This window comes from Callospermophilus lateralis, chromosome 6, assembly GCF_048772815.1.
Source record: "Callospermophilus lateralis isolate mCalLat2 chromosome 6, mCalLat2.hap1, whole genome shotgun sequence".
NCBI lineage: Eukaryota > Metazoa > Chordata > Mammalia > Rodentia > Sciuridae > Callospermophilus > Callospermophilus lateralis.
The window spans coordinates 15,142,530-15,159,877 of NC_135310.1; positions in this window are offsets into that span (position 1 = coordinate 15,142,530).

Here is a 17,348-nt window from a genome sequence, read left to right on the forward strand (position 1 = left end):
TGTTGCAGAGAAAAAAAAAAATTCTTTTATTTTATTTTATATTATGTTATTTTATTTTTGCTGTGCCTAGGGATCAAATCCAGGGCATCACATATCCGAAGCACATGCTGAGCCACTCAGCTACACCCCTGGCCCCTCTAGAGAAAAACATTAACTTTCTTTCTTTCTTTCTTTCTTAACTATACTGGGGCTCTATTGCAGTACACCTGCTATTCATGTTCTCTACCACTGAGCTACATCTCCAACCCTTTTTCAAAATTTTATTTTGAGACAGAACTCATTAAAGTGCTAAGGATAGCCTCAAATTTGTAATCCTTTTGTTTCAGACTCCCAAGTAGCTGGGATTGCAGGTGTATGTCACCATGTCAGCCCTAATTAAGAAAAATCTTAGAGTACAATACAATTTTTGCTTTTCTAAAACTCTGAGAAATGCTCATTGGGGTGTGTGACCTGCATTTCTTTAATTTTTCTGAATACTTGACAGCACACTGAAGAATAAAGAAGTAGGGACCCCTGGCGGATATAAGCACTGAAGCCAGGAGGTCAGGGCTTTCCCCAGATGATATAGCTCATCCCATGGAATAAGGGCCATGCACAAGACAGATGAGACCAGGGCCTTTGTCGGAGGCCTCACAACCTCAAGTGCCTTCTGAAGGAGGGGCCCCGGGTCCCCTTAGGAGCATTCTCCCCTGCACCCAGCAGCTCCCCTGGCAATGGAGAGAAGGATGTGTACATCAAAGACTTCATGAGAAACAGCATTTTAAAAGAAGATGAAGGACACTGATGGCAGTTGAAGGGGCTCATATTTCTATAGCAAGGACTGTCAGGAGCTCTATTGTGGCCTGCAGAGCAAGAATAATTCCCAAGTGTATGATGGGTAAGGAAAGGCACCATCAAAGAACCACCAATTGACCGGAAGGCGGGGAAGGGAAGGATAGTAACATTTTGGTATTGAGATTTTCACAAGCACACAAGAATTATTAGAAAAGGTGAACACAGAGAGAATTCATAAAGTGAAGCTGCAAATTAAAGGCTTAGAAACTAAAAGTAGTGACAATAAGAAATCCAGGAAGGAAGGAAAATTGTGCCCGAGGAGCAGGAACAGGCCTGGAAGATTGGGCAACAACAAAACCCCTTGTTTTTTTAAGAAGTGAGAAGAGATACCTTCAAAAGAATGGAAATCCAGCAAACTGAGGGCAGAGATTTATTGTAAGAGGGCAGGTTGGGTTAGAATGATTTGTAGCCTATACCCTGAGACCACATATTAAGCAATTATAGCTAAGAAATTTTATTGGCAAGCCATATAAAAGATTATAAAGCAAAGAATATTGGAGAGAAATAATTTATCCAAGCTAATCATGGCCAGAGAAACAGGGCCCCAAGGAACTGGGCTGGGTAAGACTCAGGGCAGTGCCATGGCTGGATTCTTTGCTCTGTGCCCAGCAAATCCACCCTCCTCATCACCAATCAACTCCAGGCAGTTCCACACCCATTAAAATAGTCCGAGAGCACATGTCAAATAAGCCCCAAATGCCTGGGAAGAGCAGCACCCAGTAAATGGCACTGTGTGGCCTGAACTGCTCCTGATCCTGAGTCTCAGCCAGGACCTCACAACTTCTTGTTAATTACCGATTTGAATGGGTAATTACATACAAATTTCCTCTCCTCTTAATTTTCTCATCCAATTTATGTCAATGTAGAATGTATTTTTAAAAAGAGTGACTGTCAGTCTATGGAAACAGGGTGGTTTACAAGCCTAGAGCCAATTTTCTGCTTAGCATGTGCAGCACTAAAAAGATAATTTGGATGAGGAAAGGAAGGATTCTGTTGGGAGTGGTTATTGCAGTTTTAGATTTGATAATACATTGTGATAACTGTAGTTGATCATTATACCTAGAGCAACTCAGAGATAAAGAAACTGAAAAGGAATGAATTGCATTCTTCAGTTCCTGGCTTCTCCCTAAACTCTCCCATGGAGTTGCACAATATCCAGCAGGAGGCCACTGGGGACTATCACAGAGAGGCCTGTAATAGGGACCACCTCCCTTTCAGATGAATAAGTAAAACAGGGAAGACCAAGGGCACTTACTGGAGTCTCTGCTGAGCAGCTTCCTGCAGCCTCTGGGAAAAAAATATATGATCTGAAAAATGTGCTATATATGTGTAATTTGAATTATAATGCACTCTGCTGTCATATATAACAAATAAGAATAAAAAATAAATTTTTTTTTAAAAAGTTGAGAATAGATCATAAAAACCAGGCAGTGAATGCACTACTATCCAAGCTGAACCATGAGGAATGCTGAATCTGGGAGCCAAGGAGGCCAGGTGGGACTTGGGAGTCATCTTTCTAAACCACGAAGGTCCTGGGAAAATGAATCAGCCTTATAAAACTCTTCACCTGTTACTCAATACAGTCATTAGAACATAAAAGAATTTGAAGCCACAATTGTATCAAAACAAAGTCCCTCATAAGCTGTGCCATAGACACTGCATCGAATGCCATAGGTAGTCCAGAAGAAATCTAACTTCCCCAAAGAAGGTGCATACCAGGGTCTTGAAGATGTGCACTCCAGGCCAATTCTGAACCCTGCTGGACACAATTTTGAGCCAGTCATTGGCTCAGAAGGCAAAGCCACCAAGTAATTGGAAACATCCACAGCAGTTTCATGAAGCTACCTCCAACCCTAATCCACAGTTTTAGGCAGGAACCCAGCACAGCCCACCTCCTCCGCCTGCACTGCACCTTTCTGTGAGCTGCACAGATTGGTGGGGAGCTGCAGGAATGCAGGTTGCCAGAGGTTTCCTAAGTGCAGTTCCTAATCAGAAGCACCTGTGTCACCTTGGGTTCCAAGATGGGCTTCCAGACCACTGCCTGCCCCAGATCGCCCCATCCTAGAGCCCTCTAACCCTTCCGCTGGCTGCCGTGGCAGGTGTGTGAGCAGGTTTCCCATCTTTCCCCATAACTCTTAATGTCAGCTTCATCAACCAGTAAGTTTCCACATGAATCTGGGTTTTCAGTTTGGACTCTGTCCTGTGCTGTTGATCTGTCTGGCCATTGCTGTGTATATAGTATAACTGACTATGATGATAATACATATGTATAATATATAAATACAGTAAAATGCCCACGTCAATAATACAAATATATAACACAAATATGTTGTAACTCTCAATATACTAGTATCATGTATTGGTGACTCTAGTGTAATTGTTAATAATCTTAGGGCAGGCACCATTTCTCTCTTTGTATATGTGTCCATTTAAAAGGCTAATTGTTTCAAAAAATCAACTATTTTAATTACAAAAGATTCTCTTCTAAAGATAAATTTTTTTATCATTCTCTTGATCATTTTCCAATTTTATGTTACCTTTCTATTGCCTTTTTACTTTTCTCAAACAACATACACAGTTGTTTTTAATCAGGGCTATTTATATTATTCAGTGACTTGCATTTTTCACTTACTTATATTCTGCAGATGTGTCTGTACATATGCGTTCATCTTCACTGCACTGAATATCACAGTATATTTTTAATTAAATTTTATTATGTATATTTGAGGCTTACAACATGATGCTCTAGGATAAATATAGACTGAAATAATTATGATAGTGAAACAGTAGAAGAGCTATCATCTCACTTAAAAATTTTGTAGGCGTGGCTAAAATCTACTCATTTAACAAGAATTGTAAGGGTCCAGCGAAACGTCGGAGGGAGAGACCACAAGAGACCGGCTCCATGCAATTGGCAGAAGGGGTTTTATTGATTCAGCATGCTGAGGCTCCAGGCTCACTCAGGAAGATACAGCAGCCCAGAGCCCAGAGCAGAGGTCAGGCAGAGCTTAAGTACACTTTTTGGGGAAGGTGGTTGGGGGGGGGGGGATATTTAAATTGATTGATTCTGGGCCCGTGGTGCCTAGTGCCAGGCAACTCAAAGTCCCAAGTTATCAGACCACCAGAGGAGTCAGTGAGAATGTTTACTGGGGCAGCTCCGCTATTGTCCTAACAGCTACAGAGATCAAAGGCTTCGGGGTAGCCGAGGTATTTAACATATCAATGGTCTCTTACTTTACAACCCAAGCCTTGCCGTTAGAGACTTCACAATGTCCGGTCTTTTACACTTTAACTCTGGCTTTGCGGCTTAGAATCAGCTTAGAAATTTGACCTTTACAGAATGCCTAGTACAATACAATTTAAATTTAGTCCTCACAATGATAGTGAATCTCTAAATTTGCTCATCTTACTTATCTACTAGTTTGTGTCCTTCGACATACAATCTCCCCATTTTCTCCTCTCCCCTCAGCTATCCTTTCTCTGTCTCTGTGAATTTGAAGCCACAATTGTATCAAAACAAAGTCCCTCATAAGCTGTGCCATAGACACTGCGTCGGATGCCTTAAATATATGTCTCTGTGTATTTGCCACAACTTGAATGGACCTGGGGGACAGTAGCTAAATGAAATAAATCCATGTCTTTTCTCAACAGTTGTTTTCTCCCAGGTCATGCTATTAAGCAATGCTGCAGTAAACATTCTTGCATGGACATGAAAGTATACCCTTGTGTAGTATGGCTTTTATTTCTCTAAGGTGGCACCTATTTCAAGGTGGCATTACTGAATTACAAGGTATGTATGTTCTAACCTTTAATACATTTTAATGACTTCAGCCAGATTACTTTCTGAGAAAGTCATGATGAGTTACAGTCCCACATTTTCTTAGAACCTCCCATTTATTAATTAATAATTTGCTCCCAAATTATTAATGTCCAAATTCTACATTTTCAAATCTCTCAGGAACTTTGGAAAACTTACAGCCCCAGGATATAAAACAATTAAGTACTGGTCACGGTGCATCTGCATTTGTTTGAAGCTCCCCAGACAATTTCCCTGTATGGACAAGTTTAGGAAGGGCAGGACTAGATGTTACCAGTTTTCTAAAATATTGCCCAACTCAGGCAACAGTAGCATATTGTTTATAAAATTTGCATTTTCATGACTAGTTTATATGTTAATTGTTTCATTTGTAATATCCTTTGACCATTTTTCTATTTTCTTTTATATTTTCAAGAACTCTTTGTATATGAGGGAAATTAGCTCTCTATATCATTTGTGTTAACTTTAACAGTTCCTTTAGTTACCAGAACATTTTAGTTTGTACATTATCAAATCTGATAGGTTTTTTTTCCTTTGTAGATTCTGAACTTTGTATCAACAAGGCCTTTTCCATTCCAAGATTATGCAAATGTTGGCTTGTATTTCCTTCTAATATATCTACACTCTCCATGGAATCATTTTTATAGTTAATATAAAGGAATTATTATGGCATTTTTTTAGAAGAATAGATAATTGTCTTAAAACCAATCAGGCATAAGAAATATATGCCTCCTGTTATTAATATTCTTTTACTTTTTAATAACCTCAATGCCAGTCAGGTTGTGCTTGTTTAATAAATAGTATTTACTATGAGGCAACCGTTTTTTTAAATAAGATCAATCTATGTACATATTGATTAGAGGAAGATGCCTACCATATAATTTCAAATTTTAACGAATAAGATCTAGAATAATTTGTATAATATAATCCAAATTTCGTATAAAGAAAGCTAAGTGTATCTTACATAAGGCAAAGAAGTTGCTGGGAGCAACACAAATGAAATACGTGACATTGTTACTGAAGTCCTAGGGAGACAATTTTAAACACTTTCATTATTTAAATTTGACAGTTATTATTTGGCTTTTTAGACCCAAATTTCTGTAAGAATAATGATAATTTTAAAAAAGAAAAAGGTACTTCTGTTGTTCTATAAGGAGGCAATATTTGATTTGCTTTTTTAATTTACAAGAAAAATGTGTGTAAGCCCCAAATAAATGGTGATAGGTCCTTTATTCAAAGTAGCAGAATCCTATTCGGTGACTTCACTCTAGATTTCATCCTGAATTCCTGGTTGGTTTCAAGGAAAAATAACAAAGTGACAAAAGCCACCAATTTGTGACGAGTCTCACTGCCCAGGGGACTTGCAGAATCCCAGGAGAAGAGTTTCCCTAGGGGAGATGTCCTCATGAGACTCACTAGTTCAAGAAAAACCAAAAACCTCTTAAGCTGCTGTCTACCATCAGAAGTCACCCTGCTGATGGGTGCTCTCAGGCCACAGCAGAAGTGTCTTGGGGAAGGGCGGGGCAGGTCCTCCCGGTGCCTTTCCTGACACAGGCCTCAGAGACCAATCATCCTGTTGCATTTGCCTTGAACTCTGATCCTTCTCGGGAACCTCCCAGGAGATATGCCACTCAAGCCTGGCTTTGCGTGGGGCTCAAGTCCTCCTCTATGTTCCCCCCTGTCCTGGCCACCCTGTGGATCAGAATGGGAGAACAGACGGGGGCAGCTTTTATAAAGCCCTTTTTGTCCAAGTCTTCAGGAAAATCTACCTACAGCATCAACTCTGGAACCAAAAATCTGGGCTGAATTTCCAGCTCAGCTACTTCCTGAGTAAAGAGCAAGTTATTTAACCTTTCTGTTCCTCAGTTTCCTCTTCTGTAAGATGGGATGATAATAATACTTCCTGCTGCAGAGGTTGATATGAGGATTAAACAGAATATATGTGATGTGTTGAAACAGTCCAGGCAAGTATGAAGGGATAATTATAGTATTTTATTGCTGTTCCCTCCGGCTTCAAATTGAATTTAAAAGTGTCTACTGGGAAGAGCTTACCAGATCTTCTTCCCACATATACTTTAGAAAAAGAAAACAGCTTAGAATTTTTTTCTTTTCTATTTTTCTTTTTAAATTGTGGTTACAAAAGCCACATAACAGGACATCTGCCCTCCATGAATTTGCATGTATACAGAGTAATATTGTTGACTATAGGCACAGCACGGAGGGCAGATTTCTGTCTTTGATTTGACAGCCCCGCGGGAAGCATCTGCCCTGAGCCCACCCAGGTGTGTGCAGCCAGCAGGGCCTCACTCTGTGGGCTCCCACTCTGCATCCGAAGAGAGAAGTTGTGGCAGGTCCATAGCCTTGTAACCTCCAGAAGCACAGTCCAGGCCTTGAGTTAATAATGGCTTTTGTGTTGTAAAACAGAAACAAACGCCTAAAAATGCATCCTCTGAGACACTTCACAGAACAAGTGTGCTGACCCATGAGATAGAAACCCCTAAGACAAATGCCATTAGTGGTGGCAGGCAGCTGGCAGAATCCTTTCTCCAAGGAGACTTCCGGAACACAGTCCTGCAGGGGCAACTCAGCACCCGATCCCCTCTGCCACACTTCTATCTGACTGCCCTTTAGGGTTCTTCCCCAAAGACAACCCTGCAGCCTCCATGAAAAAAATCATCTTTCCTTTTCTTCCCCCCACCCCATTCCTTGCCCTTGGCTTCTATGGAGGGCGGCGGGACAAGACTTTAAGGTTAGTCTTGAGAATGGAAATGGCATCTGCTCCTGTGAGTGATGAGCACAGAGGGTTCTGCAAATCCTTTGGCCGCTCCCAGGCTGTGTTGCTCATTTCCTGGTTGGGACACCTGCCAGGCCAGCAGCCCGGGTCCTTCCCTTGGCTGCCAATGCTGATGTCCGGAATTTGAGGGTTCTAGTCCCCCAGCAGCGCTGCTTTTTCAGAGTTATGCACATCCCGTTGGCACAGGGAGTGTACCGTGTACCCTGCTTATATGTAGAATGTGAAATGATTGAAGTTACAGAAGCAGAAAGCAGAATAACAGTTATCAGAGGCTGGGGGTCGGGGACTGGGGAGATAATCCAAGGGGACACAACTTGAGTTTTAGAGGAAGAATAAGTTTGAATTTGTTTTTGAGATTTTTTTTGCAGAGCATGACAAATACAGCTAATAATCAAGAACTGTACATCTCAATATTGCTGATGTTCTTATCAAGAAAAGGAACAATATGATGTGTATACATATAATCTTATTTTTTGTAATAAGTAAGTAAATAAATAAGAGGGGGGTGTGTGAGTGTCTTCACAGAATGGGCACTAAGAAGGGGATGGTGACATAGTTGGGCAGGTGATAAACCTTGTTCATTCAGGTTTTTGGATCCTTTATTCAGCTGGATGAGGTCCTAGCACCTTCTCCTGGGGACAGAACCAGGCACTTTCTTCTCTTTGAGAGCCTTGCAGTCCTCCAGAGACCAAAGCAGTTCTGGTAGCTTCTGAGATGTTGAGTCTCCAGTACCTGAGGGCAGCCGAGAACTGGGAGTGAAAGGACCTCAGCAGGGGGACACTTTAGTCAAATGGGACACAGGAAATTTGAAAGAGCATCTATTTTATCTTTTTGCCTCAATGCAGTTACAGAATATGGATGAAAAATTCCTCCATGATGCTATAACCTCTGTGATTTAGCCTTCCCATTCCCGGCATAAGGCTTAGCTACTTTTTCTACAGGAAGAAGCTGCAGCCAACCTTGGTTTCTACCATTTCTGGGTTCAGTACCTTCTCCTGCCTGGAGCCAGATTCTTATAGTCTGGGACTTTAACCAGTTGGAACCAACCTTGCCAAGTAATTAAAATAAGATTCTCTCCTCAAACCTCCTATCTTTTCATAAACTTGAGAATTTCCCCTTATACAGCTGAGCATCCCTGATCCAAAAATCTGAAATCTTTAAAAGGCTCCAAAATCTGAATCCTTTCAAGTGCTGACATGATGCTCAAAGAGTTTTGGATTTTGGAGCAGTTTGGATTTTGGATTTGGGGATTAGGAATGCTCCACTGGTAAAGTTTACGAAAATATCCAAAAATCTGAAAAACTTAGAAATACACAATACTTCTGGTCCCAAGCATCTCAGCTAGGGGACAACTGACCTGTGTGCATTTCTATAGCTTTTGGGAATGGCCACCTCCTAGGTGGAAAAGGAGAACATGATTCTTCACAAGTGGAAAGACACCACAAGAGGCCTTCTGGTCAAGGTGGTATATTGCTTTAAAGGATCTTATTTGCCTTAAAAGTTCATTGACTTTTTTCTTTCTACTTGTAAATGTGAAAGCTCATTAAAATGCAAAATTGGTGTTTTCTCTGGTCCTTTAGTATATTTTCAGATGAACTCTGTGACTTTAATAATTTCTAGGAAGCTCCAAGTGGTACTTCTTATTACTCAAGTATAAGGTCAGGAAGACTCAGCCCATATCTGCTCCTCACACATTTCTGAGGTTGGGAAAGTTACATAACTGTGTAATTCCTCACCTGTAAAACGAGGATAATCATATTTTTGCTTTCCACTGTAAAGAGTACCTGGAAATAAGGAATAAAAGTCGTCCCTGGTCAAGGGAAGCCTTCAATAAATGGTACTTTTGTATATATGAGTGTGGATGTGGTTCTTCTCAGGGTAGAAAGGAGAATTAAACATTATCCCATCTTCTAAGAGAACCTCTTCAACAACACTTGGCTTAGTTTCTGCCAAGTCCATGCAAAATTGCCTGCTGTTTCAGGAATTCTCCCTACGTTCACCTTCACCATCACCAGGTACTCCAGGCCATGTGTAGGCAGTTTCATTGGAAAGGTTCGTCTCTATCTTGAATGTACATCTCTCCTGATCTTTAGAACTGTTCTTTTTGTGGTATTTCCAAATACTGCAATTGTAAACTCACAAAGATATGGACTTAGAACTAGCTTCTTTAATGCACATAGTCCAAAGAAGCAAAGTTATGAAATTTTTGCTTCCTCAGAGTAGACATTCTATATTTTTGGAGAAACAAATCTAAACATGGTAGTTTTGAGTGTAAATGTCTCCCAAAGCCTTGAGAATATGTAACATTGGAGAATGTGATCTTGGGCCAGTGAGAACACTGAATCAACCCTCAGTTAGCCAATCTCACCTTCATACACTCCAAAGGAAAGACGTGAAATTCCATAGATTGCCGTGGACTGTCTCAAAACCTGGCTGATCAGGGAAGATAGCAGGGAACACACATAGACAACTCTGTTCCTTGGTATTTTGAGAAGGGTGACAAGGGACGAACAGGGTGCTTGGAGAGGGGAGATGCCTGGCCAAATGAAAAGACGGATAACTGCTGGATCCAAAATGCAACTCAAAAGCAGAAGGAAACTCACAACAGCAAGCATTTCAGCCCTCTGCAAATTTATCAAAGGCCTGAAACAATAGGAGAAATGTTTATGCTTGAAAAACTGCTTAACTTTGGGTAAGTGAAGGTTGAATTTGTGGCATTTTGCCTGGGGCTGTGCCCATACCCCACCCTCCGTTGTTGGCTCAGCATCAGAACACAGCAGTTCATGAGGACCCACAGCTTTGCTGCTGGTGTTTGATGAAGGATCTAAAGAAGGCTCCAGTGAACACAGAGAGGAAGAAATAGAGCTAGGTACGGAGGAAAGGGCACAGAGCTTCCATGCCCTCCCTGGGCACCACCCTCCAGGCAACGTCCGTCACCTGTTGAATTATTCACAGCCCTCTGAACCCTGCCCTCTTGGGCCTCTAAGGGAGGCCTCACCACACACACACACACACACACACACACACAATCCATCACATCTTTGACCATTGGTGAGCAATGCAGCCCTCAGCCTCTCTTCCCTTCCCACATGATGGAGCTAAAAGTTTCCAATTCTATACAAAGTTGGTTCCTGTACAACCAGCCCCCACCTCAGACTAACCCAAAGCCCACCAAGAGTCACCTCAGTAGAAGAAAAGGTGTTCATATTGTCACTTGAGAAGTGGTGTCTCCCAGGAAGTGTCTAAGGAGTTTCCAGGGAGTAGGGATAACTGGACTCAAGACCAGGGGGGTTCTTGGCATATGCATCATTTAGAGGCACAGACAGAGGCTTATTTAGAAAGTAGGTAGACATTTAAGGAAGAATGCAGGCAATCTCAAGCGAAAGAGGCCCTTTGGGAGTTCTCTTAAAATAAACTCATCGTGGGGTGGATATGGGAAGGTATATAGGAATGATATCAGTCTGGTGACCTCAAGATGGTTTTTGATAGTTTGGTCAACCTCCAGATCCTTAGGTTGATATAGTCTTTGTTATCTGATCAATAGACTTCACAGTAAACCCCCTACATTATAGATTTCTCAAGGTATCATACCTCTTTGTTAATATAATTATTGGGGGAAAAAGTCACTGCACACATAGATTTATAGATTTCTCAGGAATTTGGGAGTAACAGATCTAGAAAAGAGAGCCTCAGGATGTGACAGTCCAGGAAAAATATGTAGAGCTTCTGAATAAAAATCTTCCTTCCCTGTCTTTTATGTCTCCTTTTTACCTGTTTTTTATTTCTTCTACCCTACCTCACCCCCTACCATTAATCCCTTAATCATAAGGGACGATGAAGTTTGAAGATCTGTCTTCTATGGTCACTTTGGGCTGATAACAGACAATGACCCTGCCTAGGCAAGGACTGAACATCTTGTCCTGTCTAATCTACCGGGGACAAAGAAAGACCAGGATTTGTTGGGTGTAGAATCATTCTTTGATAACCTTGAAGAAGAGTCACTTGCCTGTGAGATATTAACCTCCTCCCCATCCCCATGACAGTAAATAAGCACAAAGAGTAAGAGAGTCCCTGAGTGGTACATACAAACAAACATCCTTGCTCAGCCTTCTCACTTCTCTTGCATAATATTTGTAAATCTTCTAGAGGTTCATGGAAATATTGTTTGCAAGTTTTGTTTGAGTCTTGGGATGGATTCCAGACTTGTCAAGGTCTTGATTCTGCAAAATCTCAAGAGGGACAGCATGAATTCTAGATTCTCAGATTCGGAGAATGTGCCCCTGTGACTTAACAGCTGTGGGGATGCTCAGGAGAACCAGAAAAGGGCCCTTTCCTTTGGGGTCAGAAAAAGTCTTCCATAAAGCATCTCATAAGGGCTTGCTGGAGAGAGTTTTAGGAGCAATTCTGATTCTTAACACAGCAATAGGCTGTAGAGGTGACCAGGACACTGAAGTTTCTCAGCATTGTTTTGCCAACGTAGTTTTGATGTGTAAGTCAGCTCTCTAGACTTTTTCTGGGGATCAAGGGTGCCAGGAGGGTTGAAGATAGTGAGCAATGCCAACAGCCTTAACACCTCCTGGGATACCTTTCAGACAAAGAAATGTCCATTGTCACTCTGAAGTGACCTAGCAAGTCCAAATCTAGGAATTATTTCTTTTAATAAGGTTTTAATGACTTCTTGGGCCTTCTCAGTTTGGGTCGGGTATATTTCTATCCACCCAGAAGAGGTCTCAGAAAAATCTAGAAAAAAATTCAGATCCTTCCTTTGTGTCTCCTTTCTAGCTATTTTTAAAATTTCTTCTATTCTACCTCAGTATCACCCCCACAAAATTCTAAGGAATTTGGGAGCACTATGTCAGGAACCAGGGTCCCAGGCCAGATATGAGAATAGAAGATTCTCCTTGTACACTTACCTTCAAGACTTTAAGGAATTCTGTCTCAGTAAATGGGGGTAGAGACCAAATGTACATTTCCTACTTCATCACAATAACACAATAACAACAAAAAGTCAGTATGGAGGAACAGAGGGGGGAAAAGAAGAGGTATTCAAACCAATAGCAGAATCCATTTGGTGTAAGTTCCCTGGACAGCAGCAGCAGGTGTGGCCCTAATGGATAACAGGCAGAGAGTCTTCAGATGCCTGGTCCTGCTCCAGGCTCTGCAGGAGTGGGTGTTGTGGTTTAGATGTGAGTTGTCCCCCAATAACTCTTTTGTGAGACAATGCAAGAAGGTTTAGAGGAGAAATAATTGGGTTATGGAAGCCTTAACCCAATCACTGCATTAATCCCCCTGATGGGATTAACTGATTGGTAACTGAGAGCAGGTAGGGGTGGCTGCAGGAATTGCCTTAACTGCCACAGGAATTTCAGGTTCTGAGTGCAGTTCAGAAACTTTACAATACCTGGTCCTTTACATTTTAACTTCAGGTTTTTTTTTTATCCTTTCAGGTAGTGATCTTATTTCCACTTTAGAAATGAGGAAACCAAGGAAAAGAGGGATTAAAAAAGTAGCCAGGGGAATGATAAAACCAGAAAATCAAATAACTCTTGGTGTCCTATGACTAAAATGTGATGAAACCAACCCAGCCTAGTAAATAAGTGAGTTTGGCTACACAATAGCAGAGTACTCTTGGAAGAGAGGAAAAATGTCAGCCACTGCCCTTAAGTGCCCTCCATGATCCTATAGACAAGTTAATGTTTTTCTGATAAGTTATATTTTTGATCAACTATGGAGTTTTTAAACATTGCAATGAGATTTCACCTGAGAAAGCAACAAGGCCTTTACTATTGTGTTGTGTTACACTTGTGTTACATGTTGTATGTCAGTATGTCTGTGTGTATTTCCATATATATAACAATTGACAGATGAGGAGCGCTCATGAAAAATTTTAAAAATGGATCCAAATATCTTTGACTCACGTGATTCAAATGGTTCAATTTAAATTAGGTAAACAGATGAAAGTAAAGATGTCTTTAAAATTAAGCTTATAAGTTTTTCTAGGTGTTCAAAAATAAAACCTAACAAAATGTTTATGTCTATAAAATAATCTGATTAAATTCAAAATTTACAAGTATTGTTTCCAAATGTGAACAGAAGGAGGTTAACAGATAAAAAAGAGAAACTAGAAGGTTCTAGGTATGGATTTCATAGAGGGAAAATATGTTTCTGGATAAGAGTCTATATGATTAAGTAATTAAGAGGGTTTAAGTAAATGATATAAAGAAGGTCTGTGTAAGTTGCTTATAAGTGTAAGTTTTTGAGCAAGTAATCTTAAAGAAATTAAACAGCTGGTTAAACAAGTGCTATTGTTTTAGAGAATTGTGCTATGTTATCTCTTTAAAAGCTAAACTTGGTTAATATAAAAACATCAATGTAATTGGTGCTATTAATGTGTTCACATCTTCCAGGTATACAAGTCTGTTAGGTAGAAGCTTCAAAAGAGCATTATATCAAGCTGTGTTCTAAAGTTGTATGATAATTTTAGGCTTAAAAGAAAGATATGTTGGAGATATAATTAAATCATTTGTGTTCTATAACTGAGCTTGTTATCAATAAGATATGTACAGTTCTATGTTACTTTTTACACTGAGATACAACTTAAGTGTATTTTTAAGTTAATGGGGGCTTAATCTGTCTAAAGGTTTTATTGTAAAACACAAAAGTACTTTACTACTTTTCTACAAAAGGTTAGAAGCTTTCAGCCTTTCTTTAATTCATGTTTTAGATGTGATATTATGTTATGTTTGCTCAAGTTCACAACAATTTATGTAGGCTTTGTAAAACGATGTCTAAAAAGCAAAGATCAGTCTCAGAACTGCAGTACTTAAGATTTATGAAGAACCCCGCCTTACTTGAGATAAAGCTCTATGTCCCATCCCACTATATGTGAAAGTAACTATAAAAAATAGGCTAGATTTCAGTACATTTAAAGTTGTGTCCAAAAGTTAGTTTTTGTTAAGATTACTAAGATCTCAAACAGGGAATTATAATGTATAACTCTGCCAAAATTCAAGGTAGCTATTATATGAACTAAATATGTTTTTACTCTTTGATAATTTTATCTTGTAGTTTTCAAAATGGCTTAAAGATTGCCTGCTAATGTTTTGCAGAGGTACTGATTTAAGAACTCACAACCTGGGTTAATGTAAGATAAAGAGTTATCACCTACAGGATAGAGAGATAGACATTAAAGCCCAGTACTTTTAATATAAGGCTGTTAGAACTTATTTGCTGGATGTTTAAGATCAAGTTTTAAAATTAAAAATTTGGCTTTTGCCCTCTGAGTCAGTCTGAGTCAAGGGATAGGGGACTTTTCCTAAGGGCTCTGCAACTCTAGGCCACATAACCTCCTGAACAGGGAGATTAATGAGACCAGTGGAGGACAGAAAGCCAATCAGTGCATTTGCTGTGAAGAGGAGGGTCATCAGAAAAGGGAGACATCCCTGATGCTTCCGAGGGAAGCCACATGGTCAAGCAAGGCCTGGACCCATCCTAGCGCAAATGGCACTAGCAGATCTGAAAAGCTGCTGTAAAGTTCCCGAGGACTCCCAAGGAAACTCAGCTTACTGTTAACAATAGATAGAAACAAAAGTCAGTTTGACTTGCTTCATCTTAAACACTTAGCAAAGACAGTCATAGCCAAAACACAGCTATTCCTGGGCATTTTTAAATAAAATAATAGTTAAATGTAACTTCCATAAATAAGTAAACTGGAGGCTTCAAAAGAGATTCTCAGACAGGAATGCCTGATAACTATCAAAAGGAACTGCCAGAGTAGTTTTTAGTTCAAGGCCTTTATTTCTAACCTACACAGGTAGGCATGGTGTTTGCTAGTATGGTTATCCAGCCCTGAGTAACAGAATTAAAGATTTCTCTATTAGACACAGAGGTCAAACTAGTAAAAGGATTTTGCAAGATCAGATGACATTAAATTATTAAACTGTGTCTTAAGGGAAAGGACATCTGTAACCCTAAAAGTTAAATGTTATGTTTACAGTCCTGGTAACTGAGGATGTTAAAGCCTGGTGAGGGAACTTATGTATAGTGACATGTTCCAGCTTTTGCAACACTTATTCAGTACTCATGGTTTTTGTTTCTCTCATAGAAGCACCCATCCCCAGATGACAACCTGTTTTTCCCCAACCAGATCTCAAATGGAACTGACTTCTAAATGGGAACTCACGTCCCCCAAGTCGCCCCCCACGTCTTCAAGCCCCCTCATGTTCGACACCCCTTTTCAGCTCTGAAGCAGCCAGAACGAGTCATCGCCCCTTCTCCACACAGCAATAAAGTTTCTAAAATTAGGGGGAAACAAAGCCAAAAATGGAAATGCAGTGTAGATAGGTAAATCGAGTCAGGTTGGGTCTAGGAGGCCAATTTTAAGTAAGTCTGGAAAGTTAAAGACTGTCCCCTGAGGATTACTGTTTACCAAGATGTAGAGTCTGCCTAAATAGGCCCCCAACTGAGGGAACCATGATTGGTTCCCAAGTTTCCAGACAAAGGGGGGAATGAAAGACCCCAGCCCAGAAACCAACAGGCCCCATTGTGAAACCATCAGGGCGTGTTGCTAACCCACGTAAAGAGAGGTCTCTCTGTTAATCAGTTAAGGGTAGTCTATTGTGAGGGGACAGGATGGTTGAGGAAGAACAGAAAAGCAGATCCCAAGGCATGCCTGAACAAACAGGAACTGATAATGATAAGCAGGAACAGAAAAACCAGAGTGTTAATATGTAACTGTCATGAGGTTTATCCAGGAACATAAAGTGAAAAACAACTTTGCCCTTTAGGTAATCTATATGTTGGGTTCAAAATAACCAATAAGAAACCTGTCACTTCCCGTGCGCGCGAAACCTGCCCCATTATCCTATAAAAGACCTGTACCCCAAAGCCCGGTGTGCCAGTTCACCAAAGCTCCGGCTGAGGTTTTGCTGAGCACCCACAGGCGTCTGTGTCTGAATAAACCTCTTGCGTTTGCAGCCAGTGCCTCGTGCGTCTTTCTTGGACAGGGAATCGGTGGGTCTTTCACATGGATGAGCCAAAGTAGTCTTCACAACCCTCCTTCTGGCAGGAGGAAGTATTCTCTTTCCCACTCTGCTAAGATTTGGATATGATATGAGTATGCCCCCCACCCACACCCCAGGGTTCTTGTGTTGACAACTTGGTCCTCGGTGTGGTGATATTGATAAGTGGAGGAACCTTTAAAAGGTGGGACTTGGTAAAAGGTAATTAGGTGGGGGAGGTGAACTGAGACTAATGTAGCATAGCTCACGTGGGATCCTACACAGATCTCTAGAGGGAGGGTGGTTATAAAAAGGCAGGATTGGCCTCTCTAAGCTCTCTGGTTTCCTGTCCATACCATGTGATCCCTATCACTCTCACACCCACAGTAAGGCCATTGGTCTTGAGATGTTGCCAGAGCTGGCACCATGATGTTTGGAACTTCAGCCTCCAAAACCGTGAGTTAAATCAACCTCTTTTCAAGTTACCTAGCCTAAATATTTTGTCATAACATAGTGTTACCCCTGTTTACCGGTGAGGAGTCCTTGCTTCCCCAATGCTGAAGTATAACTCCAGAGAAGCACGCCAAGCACGCCAAGCACGCCGAGGCAAGTGTAGAGTGGAAAGTGGAAGCTTTATTAAGGACAGCAGAAAGGAAGGAGGAAGAAGAGGAGGAAGAAGAGGACCCAAGAGGTGGAATCTGTGGAAGGGGGAGGTCTTCCCTCTTTTACAGCTAAGGTCTTCTTACAGCTTTCCTGCATGCATTTCTGTCCTGTTCCTGTCCTTTGTCCTGTTATCTTGCAGTGATAGAATGTAGGTGGGGAGTCCCAAAAGGTGAGGGGCGGAGGGGCCAGAGGAGTAATCTTGGGCAGGAAGGGCTTGGGGCTGCTTTTGATTAGCATCTCC